This window comes from Tupaia chinensis, unplaced genomic scaffold (genome assembly GCF_000334495.1).
Source record: "Tupaia chinensis unplaced genomic scaffold, TupChi_1.0 Scaffold000484_1, whole genome shotgun sequence".
NCBI lineage: Eukaryota > Metazoa > Chordata > Mammalia > Scandentia > Tupaiidae > Tupaia > Tupaia belangeri.
The window spans coordinates 2,233,456-2,250,310 of record NW_006159996.1 but is presented as its reverse complement, the minus strand read 5'-3'; the positions used below and the strand labels follow the sequence as shown (position 1 = coordinate 2,250,310).

The window sequence follows — 16,855 nt, the reverse complement described above, 5'->3', positions numbered from 1 at the left end:
TCTGGGAAAGGGGAGCCGGCCGGGTGCGGAGGGGCGCAGCGCCGCCTAGGGGTGCAGAGCCGAGCTAAATTGCCCTGGCTGGAGAAGCGTGGTCTTCCGTCGCCGCCCGCCCGGGTGTCGCACGGAGTCGGGCGAAGGACTCCGGGAAGATACAGCAGAAACTAACACGTCTTTCCTTAAACAGCTTTCCTTAAGACAAAGCCCTGAGACAGCCTCTGTCCTAACCTCCACAACCTCTGCCTGAAGACCGCTGCTAACTGGGTCTGAGCTGCGCTGCGCTCCTCTCGCCCAGGGCATGCGGGCAGAAGCGGAGTCCCGGCGTTCTAATCCCCCGACTCCCTACAGAGTCCGCCGAGAGCGCGAAACTCCGCCTAGAATCCGGCAAAGGCGGTGAGAGGCAGGAGCCGAGAGCGGGCTGAACTGGGAACGTGAACGACCACGCCCTTTGGGGGTTAAGAAAACTGGAGCCCCGAACCAAGGGCTGCGGTGCATTCTGGGCTGGGTTCCCAGACTCTCCGCTGCGGGTTAAAGTCTCTCCAACACCTTCTCACATCCCAGGAGCCGCCAAAAATTCAATAGAGATGGGAGCAGGAGTGCAAGAGCGGTACAGTGTCAGCCTCCAACTTCCGCCGACTCCGGCTTTTAGAGACCGCAGAGCCAGCGGGTGCGTAAAGCTACGGATCTAAAGCTCCGATTCTTCCCCTCCTCTCCCCGCCCCAGATGGCACTTTCTTCCCGAAGAGGCCCCAGTGAGAGCGCCCCTTCGACACTGTGGGAGGAAGTCGTAAACCGGTCCAAGACCAGAAACCAGAAACTCAAGGACTTGACAACTTTAGCCCCCATTGTAGGACGTCCAAAGAAGCGAAAGGGAAAGTATTTAGAAACTCTCCAGAGTGCGACCAGGAAACCACTCACTGTAAATATTTCGGAAACAGCAATGAGGCGGGGTAAGCATAGGCTCAGTGTCCATACTTTCTCCAGCTTCGCCTTCCATCTGGTCTTCCGCGGAGATTGAGAAGGTGATCAGTTCTATGAGAAACATCTCTGAGCCACAAGTATCTCTAAATTAATTGGTCTAGCACCTTGCATCCTGGGAGGGAGGAGAGCTGAAAACACACTGCGCTCACTGACTATTAAACACTACATTCCTCACTCCAGTCCTTCTTTTAATACAGTCGCAGTGCCCAAAGCCTTAAAGATCAAAATTTGAAAGGCAAAAACTAAACACAGACAAGAATCGAAACTCCCAGGGTACTACCTTTCTGGTCAGAACCCTGCCGGAAAGTACTGATAACTGTAAAAGCCGGGTGATGGTGCATAGGGGTTAATGACACAATTCTCTCAGCTTTTGTGTATCTCTGAATATTTCTATAAATTTTTAAATTGCTGATTAAAATATTACAGAGGGGCACCATAGCACTATTTTCATAAGATTTAGAGTGATATTGGTAACTCCTGTGTTCCACTGAGAACCAGTTACCTCTCCTGAGTATTACAAACTCATTCCTTGTCTCTTCCAGGGAACCAGAAATGCCCCCTGATTGATTTGCCTTCATGAATTAAGGAACCAAAAGATTATTGATACCAGGTCTTAGGCAAATTAACACAGGAAACACATCAGCCCATGGGTAGAGTCACAAGTGAAGATAACATTAGGAAACCTCACCAGTGTGAAATGAACCATAAAACGTGAACTTATTCTTCATCAGATTTCAAAATCAAAACCAATGATCTGCTTCAGTGGCGGGGACTGGGGTCTGCATTTCCTCACCTTCATTGAATGCTGCTGACAAAACTAGCTACTCTGGGATGAAGGCTATGGGCTCCACCTTTTCCATTCCCAGCAGATGAAATACACCTAGAGAGACATACTCAACTTTCAGAAGGCCCCTTTATTTTAGACCTACAATCAAGACTTCAGTTGTGCCAGGTTTAGGAATTCTGAGTTGCATCTAGGAAGACAGTAAGTATGGCTTACGTAAGGCATGAGAAAAAGGAAGAATTCATACAGAGAAGCAACATGGAAAATCATAGTAACTCCACATCCAAACAAAAGCAAAAGCTCCACATCCTTTACACACTTCTCCAATGTTTGGCTTCCTCTTTTCCCCAGTTCTCTGTTCAGACTGCCACTAATACTTGTTTACAAAAGATTTCACTATGTCAAGAATAAGCGGCTAGCACTCATCTAGCGGGATTCGTCCCACCACATGCCTCCATAACATTGTATTCTTTTTAAAAAGTATTATTTATTCCGTTTTATTTATTATTATTATTTAATGTTTAAGAAGCATGTTTATTTCATTATCTGGAAATGACCTTATGAACAGAGTAACCTAATAGCAAGATAAAATCTGCACTGTGATTTTCCACAAAAACTCTTTACCAAACTCCTATACTACCTGAAATTCATCTCTTAAATTGAACACAGTATCAGAGATTAGAACTCTATTTCGGGATTTTTTGTTGTTGTTGTTTTTTTTCTTTTTTTTTTTTCTTTTTTTTTGAGAGGTTTTAGCTATAGGCCACGTACACTCGCCAGAAAGACAGAGAGAGACAAAGATATAGAAAGTGAGAAATCACCTCCAGGGGAGATGGCCACGCCGCAATCCCTTCTCCTCCATTCTCCTCTCAGGATCTTGGGCACGCACGCACACGTGCCCAGCATGAGTTTAAGCCACCAGGTCCAGGACTTGAACTGCGGTCGGCTACATTAGAGTTCAGCGACATAGCCATTATGCTAACTGCTGGTCTCCATTTCTGTTTTTTTTTTTTAATATTTATTATTTACATTTAATCACCATACTTTTTTTTTTAACACATACCAGTCATCTTTTATTGGATGTGAATTCTCGACTGGGATATGAAAGTACTCAACAAGATCCCTTGGAGGGGTGCTAAGCCAAGGGGATGAAGGTCCGGTTCAGTGTCTGATCTCCACGCTGGCCCTCCTCATTGGTATTTGCGTTGCTACTCGTGTTTGAGTTCCTTATAAGAAAGGCAGTAGCTGAAGAGCACATAAGCGGCCAGCACCATAGAAACCCCAGTAACACCCCCTTTCTTCACGTTGACGTACTTGTTGTAATACCAGTAGTAACCTCTCTGAAATGCTCCAGCAATGCCGTTAGGGTTAAAATCCCACATCAGTATCCAGCTTGGCAGCTCCCCAAGTTTGACATCCATGAGTTTCTTTTCCTTCACTGGTATGACTGACGCCATCTTGGAGTCCTGGTGTCCGCTGCCATCACCATACATCTTTACAGCATACAAAACTTGATTTTTCCCCAGCACAAATGAAGTGCATATTAGTCAAGACAAAGACATTACCTCATACATCAGCTAACAACTTTTCTTAGGCTGTGTGCACTCACTGGAGGGAGAGGAAGCGAGAAAGAGAAAGCAAGCCCCCAGATCCACGACTTGAACCACAGTCGCCCATATGAGAGTTCAGCTCCTTAATCATCACGCCACCTGCTGTCCCCACATTGCATTCTTTTTTTAAAAGAATTATTTTACTTAACTTTATTAATATTATCTTTTAATTTGACCAAGGAGAGACAGAGAGAGAGAGGGAAAGTGAGAAAGCTAGCCGCCAAGGACTCGAACTGTGGCTGGCCATGTGGAAGTCCAGCGCTTTTAACTACCACACCACCTGTCGCCACCCCATTGCATTCTTTTTTTTTTTCTTTTAAAGATTACTTTTAAACTTTATTTATTTATTTATTTTTATTTTATCAGAGAGAGAGGGAAAGTGAGAAGCAAGCCACCAGGTCCAGGACTCGAACATGTGAGGAGTCCAGCCCCCCTAACCACCATGCCACCGGCCACCAGCCCCAATGCATTCTTACATAAACTGAGATTTGTGGGAAAGCAATATTTAACAGAGAAGGATATCCAAAAACGAAGAAAGCTAGAAGTTTTTGCCTTTTGGATTAGATGACCAGATAAATATTAAAATCATGAATTAACAAAATTTCTCTTTCACATAATCTTTCATTGCTAATATTTCATTTTGTTATGTTACAGAATTTTTCCATGGTTTTTCCTAACTCAAGTATTTCCAAGCTTTTAATTAAGTACCAGTTTAACCTTAAGTAGACTATATGCAAAAACACAATCCTAATTTCTTTTTTTTTTTCTTTTTTATAGTCCTAATGTCTGCTTGGGCTCTATTGCCAAGGCCCTCCTACTAAATTTGGCTGTAGGCCGTAAATTCAAGTTTCTAGCCATCATGCATAAGCTCTTATTAGAGATCTCAAAGCCGAACAAGGAAATAGTAAATCTGATACCCACCAACGAGTTTATCAGAAAAAGAATAAACAGTATTTTCTTGGTGCTTACGACTATTCTCTAGGAGTTTATTAGACACTTAAGAGAACTAAAATAACAGATAGGATACCACAGACCTGTAATCCTGTAAAATCTTAATCCTATAAAGTAGCCTCATGAGGCGCACAAATCAAGTCTAACAGAATTGGAGTTCTTTAATGGTAGAGATATATATCATTTAGTTTTGTTTTGAATATCAAGCTAAGTTCCAGGCAGGTAAAATAAGTGGATAAAACTCTCTTGACACACATCCTCTTGTGTCATAATCATACTTCAGATGAATCAAATCATCTCCAAGAGGAAGAGATCTAGTCTTTTCATTCTAGTTACTCTGTATGTAGTAACAGAGTCCAAACTTACAGTCTGCCAGTCAGGGCAAATTACTCCCACTGCCCACTTGCTGTCCTTGAAATGCCGCTTGCTGAGCAAACTAAAACTGCATTGTTGGAAGTCAAAATCTGAAGTTTATTTGTATGGCCAAATGTTTCCTTGAACGCTGTCTTTGGATCTCCCCCGCCCCTTTCTATGTGCTTGGTGTCTTTTATTTATTTATTTATTTATTTATTTATTTTTTGGAGAGGTTTTTTTGCTATAGGGCGTGTGCGCTCACCAGACAGACAGAGAGAGACATAGAGACAGAAAGCGAGAAATCACCCCCCGGGGGGATGGTCACGCTGCAATCCCTTCTCCTCCATTCTCCTCTCGGGATCTTGGGCACATACGCACACGCGCCCGGCGTGAGTTTTAAGCCACCGGGTCCAGGACGCGAACCGCGGTCGACTACGTGGGAGTCCAGTGACATAGCCATTACGCTAACTGCTGGTTCCCTGTGCTTGGTGTCTTTGAGAACATCTTTTAAGAGTATGTTGTGCTGTGGTGGTTAAGAAGTTGGATCCCACGTGGGTGACTTTGCACTTTGAGTCCTGGAATTAGTGGCTGAAAAAACATACCAGGCACATGTGTGTGCATGCCCAAAAATCCAGGAGGAGGATAGTGATGTGGTCATCCTCCTTGGGGGAGGGGGGTGTCTCATTCTCTCTCTCTGGTGAGCACATGCACCCTACAGCAATAACTAAAAAAAAAAAAAAAAGGATCTCTAAAGCTATAGTTATCACATTAATTATTTAAAATTCTTGTTCTTTTCCATTTATTTTTATCCTGTTCACTTCTTTTTTTTTTTTTTTTTTTTTTTTTGGAGAGGTTTTTGCTATAGGGCGCGTGCGCTCGCCAGACAGACAGAGAGAGACAGAGACAGAAAGCGAGAAATCACCCCCTGGGGGGATGGCCCTGCCGCAATCCCTTCTCTTCCATTCTCCTCTCGGGATCTTGGGCATGCACGCACACGTGCCCAGCATGAGTTTCAAGCCACCGGGTCTGGGACATGAACCGCGGTCGACTACATGGGAGTCCAGCAACATAGCCATTATTCTAACTGCTGGTCCCAATCCTGTTCCCTTCTTTACTGCTTCCAGTGTGGCCTTAATTTCTGTGATGATTTTATATTTCTATTCTATTTATTTTATGACTTGTACCAGCTCAGTTTTCATGATCTTTTGTGGCCTATTTTATCCTTGAAACCCTGTAAGTCCATTTCAAATTCTGGATTCTCTGAGGTTATTTAAAATTAAGTTTGGGTGGGCATGGTGGCACCCACTTTATGGTAAAATTAAGTTGGGGATTGTCCCATAGCCTTGTGGGTAAGGGAGCTGGATCCCACATGGTTGACAATGGTTCAGATCCTGGCCCCGAGGGCTCAAGAAACACAGCAGGCACATGTACATTTTGGGGCATGTGTGCACATGTGTCTGGCATGAATTTCAAGCCTCCAGGCCCAGGTGTCCCAAATCCTGGCAGGATGGAGAAATGGAGGAAAAGGGATTGCAGCATGACCATGCCCTACTGGTGTTGCCTTCTCTGTCTGCCTCTGTCTCTGGTGAGGGGTTTTGCCTTCTGGCAATTAGAAAAAAATTAAATGTTGTGATTGGAATGACAGAAAATATTTGCAAAGCATCTATTTAGTAACAGATTAAGATCCAAAATATTGAAGGACACTCAAACAATTAATAGTAAGAAAACAACTCTATTTTTAAAATGAGCAAAAGATTAGAATGCATTTATCAAAAGTGGACATACAAATGGACAAGTATAGGAAAAAATACTCCAATATCACTGATATCAGAGAAATGGAAAATAAAACCACTTGAAATATTGATTCACATCTGTCAGATGGCTATTGCTAAAAAGACAAAAGATGTGTCAGAGAGAATGTGGGGAAAAGAGTCCTTGCACACTGTTGGTGCAAATGTAAATTAGTACCGTCATCATGGAAAGCTGTACTAATTTTGGAGGGTTCTCAAAAATTAAAAATAAGGAACAGATGGTGGCACAGCAGTAACACAAATGGACTTGCATAGAAAGGTATATGGCTTAGCATTTCTGTCTACACTCCAAGCACATGTGCATGTGCCATGATCCAGGTTGGCTGAAGCTGAGCACTATGGTGGGGGTCTTCGAGAGCTCTCTCATATTCTCTTAGAGAGAAAAGAAAAGAAAATACACACACACACACACATACATTAGGTTTTCAGGAAAATCATGACATATTTTTCTATGGTTTGCTTTTGTTTTTTGTTTTTTGAGAGAGAGATTTTTGCTGTAGGGTGCATGCACTCACCAGAAAGTCAGAATGAGACAGAAGCAAGAAATCACTTCTCGAGAGGATGGCCAGACCACAATCCCTTCTCCTCCATTCTCCTCTTGGGATTTTTGGGCATGCATGCACATGTGCCTGACAGGAGTTTCAAGCCTCCAGGTCCAGGACTCGTACTGGGATCAGCCATGTGGGAGTCCACCAATGTAAACATTATGTCATCTGCTGGTCCTGTATTTTTCTATGCAAAAGTGGGTCATAATTTTTCCAATAACCCAATAAAAAGACTTTAAAAATAAAAATAAATTAAGTTTTAAAATTTAAGAATAAAACCTAAAACAACCGTATGATCCAGAATCCCACTACTGAACATATACCCAAAAGAAATGAAATCAGTATGTGTTCATTACAGCATTACTCACAATAGCTAAGATACAGAATCAACCTTAGAGTCCATCAATGGATAAGTGCATAAAGAAAGTGTGGTATATATACATAATAGAATACCAGTCAGCCTTTAAAAAGAAGAAAATCCTGTTATTTGTGACCACGTGGATGAACCTGGAGAACACTATGTTATGTGAAATAAGCCAAAGCACAGAAAACGAATATCAAACAATTGCACTTAAGTGTGATGTCTAAAAAAGTTGAGCTCTTAGAAGTAGAAAGTAGAAATGTGTTACCACGGGCTGGGACAGGGTGAGATGTTTGCCAAGGAATTAGTTAGATAGGAGAAATTAGTTTCAGAGAACTAGTGTAATATGGTGACTACAGTTAATAAAAATGTATTATATTCTCAAAAACTGTTAATAGAGTAGATTTTAATTATTCTGACCAAAAAAATGGTAAGCATGTGAATTAATGAATATGCTAATTAACTTGATTAGCCATTCCACATTGTATACATATCTAGAAACATGTTGCACACAATAAATATATGTAATTTTTACTTGTAAATTTAAAAAATAGTTAACTAAGCTTTGTGACTCTCATTAAAAATTTATGTCCTGGGACCAGCAGTTAGCGTAATGGCTATGTTGCTGAACTCTCCTGTAGCTGACTGAGCTCAAGTCCTGGACCCGGTGGCTTAAACTCAGGCTGGGCACGTGTGCATGCGTGCCCAAGATCCCGAGAGGAGAATGGAGGAGAAGGGATTGTGGTGTGGCCATCCCCCCTGGGGGGTGATTTCTTGCTTTCTGTCTCTCTGTCTCTCTCTGTCCCTCTGGTGAGCGCACGCACCCTATAGCATAAACCTCTCCCCCCCAAAAAAAATTATGTCCTTCGTAGTGACAATTTTTAAGTATGTATTCTCATCTGTAATTTTTAATACATACTTACTTCTTTCTTGAAATACTAGTGTAGAACCTATATTGGCACTTTTTAAATTAATTTTTGTATTTCTACTATGAGAAAGAAAGAGAGAAGTGCCCTCAACAGAGACATCATGCCAATATCCACCCTTAGCCTCAAATAGCCCAGGTCATAGACATGGATGCACCTGGCATGCAGAAGGTGACCTCTAGACGAGAACCCCAGACCTTTCATATGGCTCAGCCTCATAGAGCGTTGTGTTATTTCTGCATCACTGTCTGGACCCTGTCAGTTATCATGGAGAGGAGTCCCTCCAAGATCATCTGTTTGCAGATGGAAAATATAAATGGATAAGCCAGCAGTGCAGTGAATTAAGGTCAGTGTTCCCTTACTCACTGTCTGGTAGAATAGCTTGTATGTACCATAGCTTTTGTATATCTTCAACTGATGAGAACTGGCAGATGCAAGGCAACTTGTCACCCAGCTTCTTCTCTTCAGTTTGCTGCCGCATCCTTAGGCTCAGTCTTGAAATGCTGGAGCATCTGCTCACTATCACACTCAGTACTGACTTCTCTCTTATTTTGTGTTGACAAATGAAATTATGAGAATCCTGCCTTCAGCCAATTTGTCTAGATCTTTTGGTTCCAAAATAAGAAATCATTGCCTTTGCCTCTTGGTATAAATCACTACTCTGGAAATGCCAGGCAACCAGGTCTTCTCAAGCTCCCCCATGGCAGGTATCCTTTCTTTGAATTTTCACATCTGGGTTCAATCTTTATGATACCCGGTAACTTATCTTCATAAGCTAAGGTTCTAATGTTTTATACTGTTGCATTAGAAATGTGATATTATTTTTTGTCTGCTATTGTTTTTGTTGTTTTTAGTAAGTTCCAAGGAAGAAAAGACACATTTAAAAGTACACTTTCATTCATCTGTAGTTAGCAGAAATCCCACTTTTATTTAGTTACTGAAAGTATGTGGGAAAGTTTGGATTTTTATATTTGTGTTTTAAACTAATCATCTCATTGAATATTTTTAGTACTATTTTTTCCCTTTGATTCTCTGGGATTTTACAAGTAGAAAAAAATTTAAGAGGTCTTTACCTCAGGGCATGTGCACTCACTGGAGAGAGCAAAAGAGACAATGAGAGGGAAACTGAAACACTACTTCGCAGGAGCCATGAGGAATCTTTTCTTTATTTTAAAATTGTTTATTTTCTTTTGTGACTTTTTTACCCATGTGATATTTTGAAGTATGTTGTTTAATTTCCAAATTTTACAATCATTATTGATTTCTAGTTTAATTTCATTTTTGTATGAGAACATATTCTATATAATTTCAGTTTTATTTTTCTATTAAAAATGTATATATATTTAAATGATCCAAGGCTGATGCTGCACAGCATGATTTTGAAGCCACCAGGTCCAGGGTCTGAACTGCAGCTGGCCATGTGGGAGTCCAGTGATGTAACCACTATACCATCTGCTTGCCCCACAAGTAGGAAGTTATATTACCTGCAAGAATAACTACTCTTCCTCTACAAGCAGTTCAAGGGAAATCATGGGAATGTCTGATAAAGAGTTTAGAACAGTCATAATGGCGAAGCTAACAGAGATGGAATAGAAGAGAGACAATGAACTGCAGAAGAGAAAGGAGAAAGAAGCTGATGAGTTCCAGGAGGTGAGGAAATTCTAGCAAGATCTAAAAGAGGAATTACATGCTTTAAAAAAGAATCAAATGGAACTGTTAGAGATGAAGACTATAATACAAGAAGTCAAAATCTCCCTTGAAAGTATTGAAAGCAGGCTAGATCATACAGAAAATAGAATCTCAGATGTAGAAGAGAAAATTGCTGGCCTAGAAAAATCCACCACGAAGAGTGAGAAAATTGCCCAAAATAATGAGAATAATATACAAGAAGTACTAGATACCATCAAACGTCCAAATATCTGGATAATAGGCATCCCAGAAGGTGAAGAGACTCATAAGGGTGTTGATAATCTATTCCATAAAATCCTGCAAGAAAACTTTCCAAACCCAGAGAGGCACTCAAAGATCCAGTCCCAAGAAATACAAAGGACCCCAAATAGAATCAACCCAAGAAGATCTTCTCCAAGACATATTATAGCCAGATTGACCAAAACTACAGACAAAGACAAGATACTAAGACTGGCAAGTGAAAAACATCAAGTTACCTACAAAGGATATCCCATCAGGCTAACAGCAGACCTCTCGTTGGAAACAATGTGAGCGAGGAAAGAATGGAAAAATATATTCAAAGTGTTAAGAGAAAAGCAATTTCAGCCAAGAATACTGTACCTGGAAAGATTATCTTTCATGTGGGAAGAAAAGACAAAAACATTCTCAGATAAACAAAACCTGAAGGAATTTACCAACACCAGACCAGATCTCCAAGGAGTTCTCAAGGGAGTGCTATACCAGGAAAATTAAATGTAGACGCACAGAAATAAGAGTTCAAAGACTAAGAAAATGGCCAACTTAATCATAGGAATGTCTTGAGATATGGATAGGTTCATGTACCTACTATTTAAACAGAATCCTAACCTGTTTCCTGGCTTTAAGTTTTAAGCAAAATTCCTTAGCATTTCTTTGATTTAAGTTAAAACTGGTTTTCTTAATAGTACTAAGTGAACTTGCTATTAAAAGTAGTTAGATTATTGGGGACCAGTAGGTGGCATGGTGGTTAAGGCACTGGACATTCCCAAATGGCCAACCATAGTTTGAATCCCAGACCTAGTGGCTTGCTTTCTCACGTTCCCTCTCCCTCTCTCCCTCTCTTTCTCTCTCTCTGTATGTCTCTCTCTGGTCAAATTAAAAAAATAAATGAGTGAATAAATAATTTTTTTTAAAAAGTAGTTAGATTATTTAAGAAATTGTGTGACCAATACAATGTGGGGGAGAAAGGAATGGAAGACAAATGTAGACACCAGAGATAGTGTGAGAAGAGGGTGGGAAAGGACATGGGGTCAGAAATAGGGGTAAAAAAAAATACTAGAAACAAGAAATAGAAAATTTTTTATAATAACATGCATGATTAAGCCACTATGCAGTATACTCTGGATGGGAAATCACATTTTGTATGCTGCGACGATGCTTAGGGAATGAATGTAAATTAAGTTTAAAAAAAAAAAAGGTTCAGAAATAAAACCTAAAACTGTTTTTCTTGAAATTAAAAAAATGCATTAAAAATACCTATTCGATGACTGCAGTAAGATATATAGCCCCAGCTAGGTGCTAGTTTATAGGATGTTCATTCTACTCACTGAGGCTTATGCCTAAAGTTGGGCTTATGTTCATGGAAATGTATATATTAGCTGTGCTTGCTATGAAAATATTTAGATTAATTAAGATCTTTAGTGATTCAATAAAACATGGGGGGGAAAAATATAGAAAGCAAACATAGATACCAGAGACAGTGTGGGAGTAGAATGGGAGATGGCAGAGGGTAAAAGATAGGGAATCAAGGATGGGGGGGGGGAGGCAAAACATACAGGAAACAAGAAATGGAAAATTATTTGTTGACGATAACATGTATGCTGATGTGCTTCATTGAGCCAATAAACAGTGTACTCTGGATGGAAAACCTCATTTTGTATGGTGTAATGATATACAGTGAATGAATGTAAATAAATAAATTTTTTAAATTTTAAAATAAAAATAGAACATTTCAAAATTTGTGAGATGTGGAGAAAACAGAATTAATAGATAATTTATAGCTTTAAGTGTACATATTAGAAAAGAAAGGGCTAACAGGCAGTGTGGTGATTAAGGTGCTAGATTCCCAGATCGTCGATCTGATCATGGTTCAAGTCCCGAAACTGGCAGCTTGAAAAAAAATCACTCCAGCATGTGTGCATGTGCCCAAAATAAAGGGAGGAAGGCAGCAGATGGTGGTTTGGGCTCTGGACTCTCACATGGCCAACTACAGTTTGAATCCTGGACCTGGAGACTTGAAACATCACACCGGGAATGTGTGCTTGCATGCCCCAAATCCCAGGAGAACAATGGAGGAGAAGGGATTGCAGTGTGGCCACCTGCCCTGGAGAGTGATTTCTCACTTTCCTGCTCCCTGTCTTTGTCTCTCTCCAGCAAGTGCACAGGCCCTATGGCAAAAACCTTTAAAAATATATATTTTTTTTTAATTTGGAAAAAGAAGAGAGGTCTAAAATCAAGAACCTAAGTGTTGATCTTAGGAAACTAAAGAAAGAAAAATAATGTAAGCAAAAGCAAGAAGAGAAAAAGAAATAACAAAAATTAGACCAGGAATCAATAAAACTGAAAAAGAGAAAACTATAGAAGAACTTAAAAAATTCTAAAGCTGGTTCTTTGAAAATATCAACGAAACTGATGAACTTCTAGCCAAGCTAACCAAGAAAAAAAGAGAAAGGATGCAAATTAGTAATATCAGAAATAAAGGAGAAATTGATCCTTTGCACAATGATAAGACAATAAAAGAATCTTATTAAGTTGGTTCCATGGCCTGGTGAATAAGGAAACTAGATCCTCCATATGGTTCAAGTCCCAGGTCTGGTAGCTTGAGAAACACACCAGGCATGTGTGCATATGTGCCTCAAATCCCAAAATGAGAGAGAAATGGAGGCAAAGGGACTAGAGTGTGAACATTTCCCATGTGAGGGTGTTTTCTCTTCTCCTTCTGTCTCTACCTCTCTCAGGTAGGTGCATGTGTTCTATGGCAAAATTCTTTTTTTAAAAAGGAATACTATGGGGGGCCAGCAGGTGGCGTGGTGGTTAAAGTGCTGGACACTCCCACATGGCCAACCACAATTTGGGTCTTGGACCTGGTGGCTTGCTTTCTCACTTTCCCTCTCTCTCTCTGTCCAAATTAAAATAAATGAATGAATAAATAAAATTAAATAATTCTCTAAAAAAGGAAATACTATAAACAACTCTATGCCCACAAATGTGATAATTTAGATAAGATGCATCAATTATTTGAAATACACAAACTATCAGAATTCACATAAGGGAAAATATAATAAATAACCTAAATAGCCCTAAATGTATTAAAAGAGTGAAATCAATTTTTTTTAAATCACCAGCAGATGGCATAATGGTTATGTCACTGGACTCCCACATAGCCGACCACAGTTTGAGTCTCAGACCTGGGGCTTGAAACACACCAGGCATGTGTGCATGCATGCCCAAGATCCCAAGAGGAGAACGGAGGAGAAGGGATTGCGGCGTGGCAATCCACCCCGGGGGATGATTTCTTGTCTTCTGTCTATCTCTTTCTGTCTCTCCAGCAAGTGCACATGACTTATAGCAAAAGTTTCTCTCAATAAATAAATAAATAAATAAATGTAAATTAATTGATTAATTTAATTAAAATACACTGCACCCTGATAGTTTTACTGGTGAATTCTACCAAAATTTAATTACAGTAATTATCTCCTTCAGAAAATAAAACCAGAAGGAGCAGTTCCTAAGTCAATTCTTAAGGCCGGCATTGCCTTGATAGCAAAAATCAAATAGAAACATTATAAGAAATGAAAACCACAGACCAAATTCTCACAAACATTTGGTAAGCTGGACAATGGTGCCTCAAAGGTGTCCAAGTCCTAATCTTGAAAGCTGTGAATATAAAAACCTTAATTGCTAAAAGAAATTCTGCAGATATGATTTAGAAATTAAGGACTTTGAAGTGGGTAGATTATCCTGGATTATGGAAGTGGGCCCAATATAATCACAAGGGTCCTTATGAGAGGGAGGCAGGAATATCTGAGTCAATAGCAGGTAACAGGAATATGTCATTGAGAAGTTAGAGTGATATGAAGGGGCGAAGGAACGCAGGCAGCTTTGCAGGCAGCTTCTAGAAGCTGAAAAAGGTAAATTTAAAAAATTGAACTCTTCCTTAAAGCCTCCAGAAAGCACTTAGCCCTGTGATAACTTGATTTTAAACTTCAGATCTCCAGAATTATAAGAGAATAAATGGTTAAAGCCAGTAAGTTTGTGGTAATTTGTTACAGCAGCAATGGGAAACTAAAATAAACACAGACGCAAAAATTCATAAGAAAATATTAGCAAATTGAATCGACTAATGTGTTAAAATTTTATTATACATCACAAATCAGTGGGATTTATTCTTGGTTTGCAATGCTGGCTCAACCTTGAAAAAAATCAATATAATTCACCAAATGAACAGAATAAGGAGAAAATGTATATGATTTTATCAATTGAGGAAGGCAAAGCATCTAACAAAATTCAACACTTATTTATGATAAAAATTCTCAATAACTAGAAATAGAAGAGAACAACCTCAATTTGATAAAGAGCATCTATAGAAAAACTACAGCTAACATCGGATTTTGGATGAAAAACTAAACAAGCTGCCCCTAAGATTGGAAACAATGGAAAGATATCCTTTCTTGCCATTCCTATCCAACATTGTTCTGGAATTCCTAGCTAAAGCAGTATGACAAGAAAGTAAAAGGTATGTAGAGTAGGTATATAGAGTGCACATAAATGTTTATAGCAGCTTTATTCTTTTTTTTTTTTTTTTAAGTTTTGCCATAGGGCACACATGCTCACCAGAGAGAAGGAAAGTGAAAAATTACTCCCCGGGGGCATTGATCATGCTGTAATCCCTTCTCCTCCATTCTCCTCTTGGGATTTTGAGCATGCAAACACACATGCCTGGTGTGATTTTCAAGATACCAGGTCCAGGACTCAAACTGCAGTTTGCCATGTGGGAGTCCAGTACCATAACCCCAACACCATCTAGCAGTCCCTAGCAGCTTTATTTTTAATCATCAGACACTGGAAACATCTGAATTCTTCTTAAACAGGTAAATGAATAAACTATTTATTTACCAAACACTTATTGAATGGAGTATCATTCATCAGTAAAATAAGTTGTCAAGGCATAAAAAGGATGAATAGATCTTTAACTGCGTATTGCCAAGAGATAGATGATTATCTGGAACAGCTTTCCATGGTAAGCTTTCAAATTACCTGACATTGTGGAAAAGCAAAACTATAGAGATAGCAAGCAGTTAGTGATTGCCAAAGGCTCAAAGTGAGGTTGGGGTAAAAGGAAATTGAACAGGTAAGCGTAGGGTGAAAATATTCTGTATGATACTGTAATGGTGAATGTAAGATATTAAGAAGTCATCAGAACTGATGGAGTGTTATAGCACAAAGAATAAACTATATGCATTCTATCCTCAGAATGTGAAAAAAATCATGTAAATGCATTACAAATGTTAAAAAAAATAATTCACTGAAGAGGTTGAAATAATAAGGTGCTGACCCAAGTAACTTTGGAAATGAGTGGCATTTATAAAAAGAAAGGTAAAAAGAATTTTATACAACTACTATAAGCCAGTTGATAAAGTTGTCTCCTGCAGGGGTACTAGTTAAGAATTCTGAAGCTATTACACATGTACATCTAAAATTAACAAGTAAATGTGTGGCAAATGGTGGGGTCAGTTTTCTTGATACGGGAGTAGGAAGTTACAGATAAGCAAATGAAGGACGCTAGAATAATTCAGCAATTGATTAAAGTTGGAGACATCATTATGAACTCGTGTTTACATTAATATAAAGATACATATAAAATATTTAAAAATATGTGTGTATGCAAACATTAGTATCTACACATATACTTCCATGTTCTACTAGCTGAGCGGGCTCAGAAGCAATAATAACCCAGTATCAATGGGCACACCTAACACTCAGTTCTTGATTTCTTTTCTTTTTAAATATTTATTTGTTTGTTTGTTTTTATTTTTAATATTTTTTAGAGGTTTTTGCTATAAGGCGCATGCACTCGCTGGACAAACAGAGAGAGACAGAGAGACAGAAAGTGAGAAATCACCCCCCAGGGGGGATGGCCATGCCACAATCCATTCTCCTCCATTCTCCTCTCGAGATCTTGGACACGCACGCACACGCACCCGGCGTGAGTTTAAGCCACCAGGTCTGGGACTCAAACCACGGTCGACTACATGAAAGCCCAGCAATATAGCCATTACGCTAACTGCTGGTCCCATGTTATTATTATTTTTTAATTTGACCAGAGAGAGACAGAGATAGAAAGGAAAAGGGAGAAAGCAAACTCCAAGTCCGGGACCCAAACCACGATTGGTCATGTGGGAATCCAGCACCTCAATCACCATGCCACCTGCTGGCCCCTTAGATCTTTTTATTAAAATAAAAAATGATTATTTTATTTAACTTTATTTATCCATTTATCTATTTATCTACTTATCTATTTAGACCAGAGAGTGACAGAGAGAGAGAGAGAGAGGAAAAGTGAGAAAGCAAGCTGCCAGGTCCAGGACTTGAACTGCAGTTGGCCATGTGGGAGTCCAGTGCCCTTAACCACAATTCCACCTGCTGGCCCCTTGTGGGAAGCTGCACACCAGCGAGTCTGCCGAGGTTTCTCAGAGAGCAAACAATTACCATGATTGGTTCCCTTCCAAAAACCTGACCTTCGAAACCTTGCTCTGATTGGCCACTAGAATCCCTCAAATTTGCATATCTGGCACCTCATGATTGGTCCAAAAGCAACCAATCATAACCC

At 39.7% G+C, this 16,855-nt stretch overlaps 1 protein-coding gene and 1 pseudogene across 1 annotated transcript in view; both read right to left on the bottom strand.

Moving 5' to 3' along the window:
* LOC102485356 (protocadherin alpha-8) overlaps window positions 1–16,855 on the bottom strand; it is a 189,439-nt gene that overhangs the window by 100,231 nt on the left and 72,353 nt on the right.
* On the bottom strand, window positions 2,898–3,365 carry LOC102472312 (ATP synthase subunit f, mitochondrial pseudogene; annotated as a pseudogene).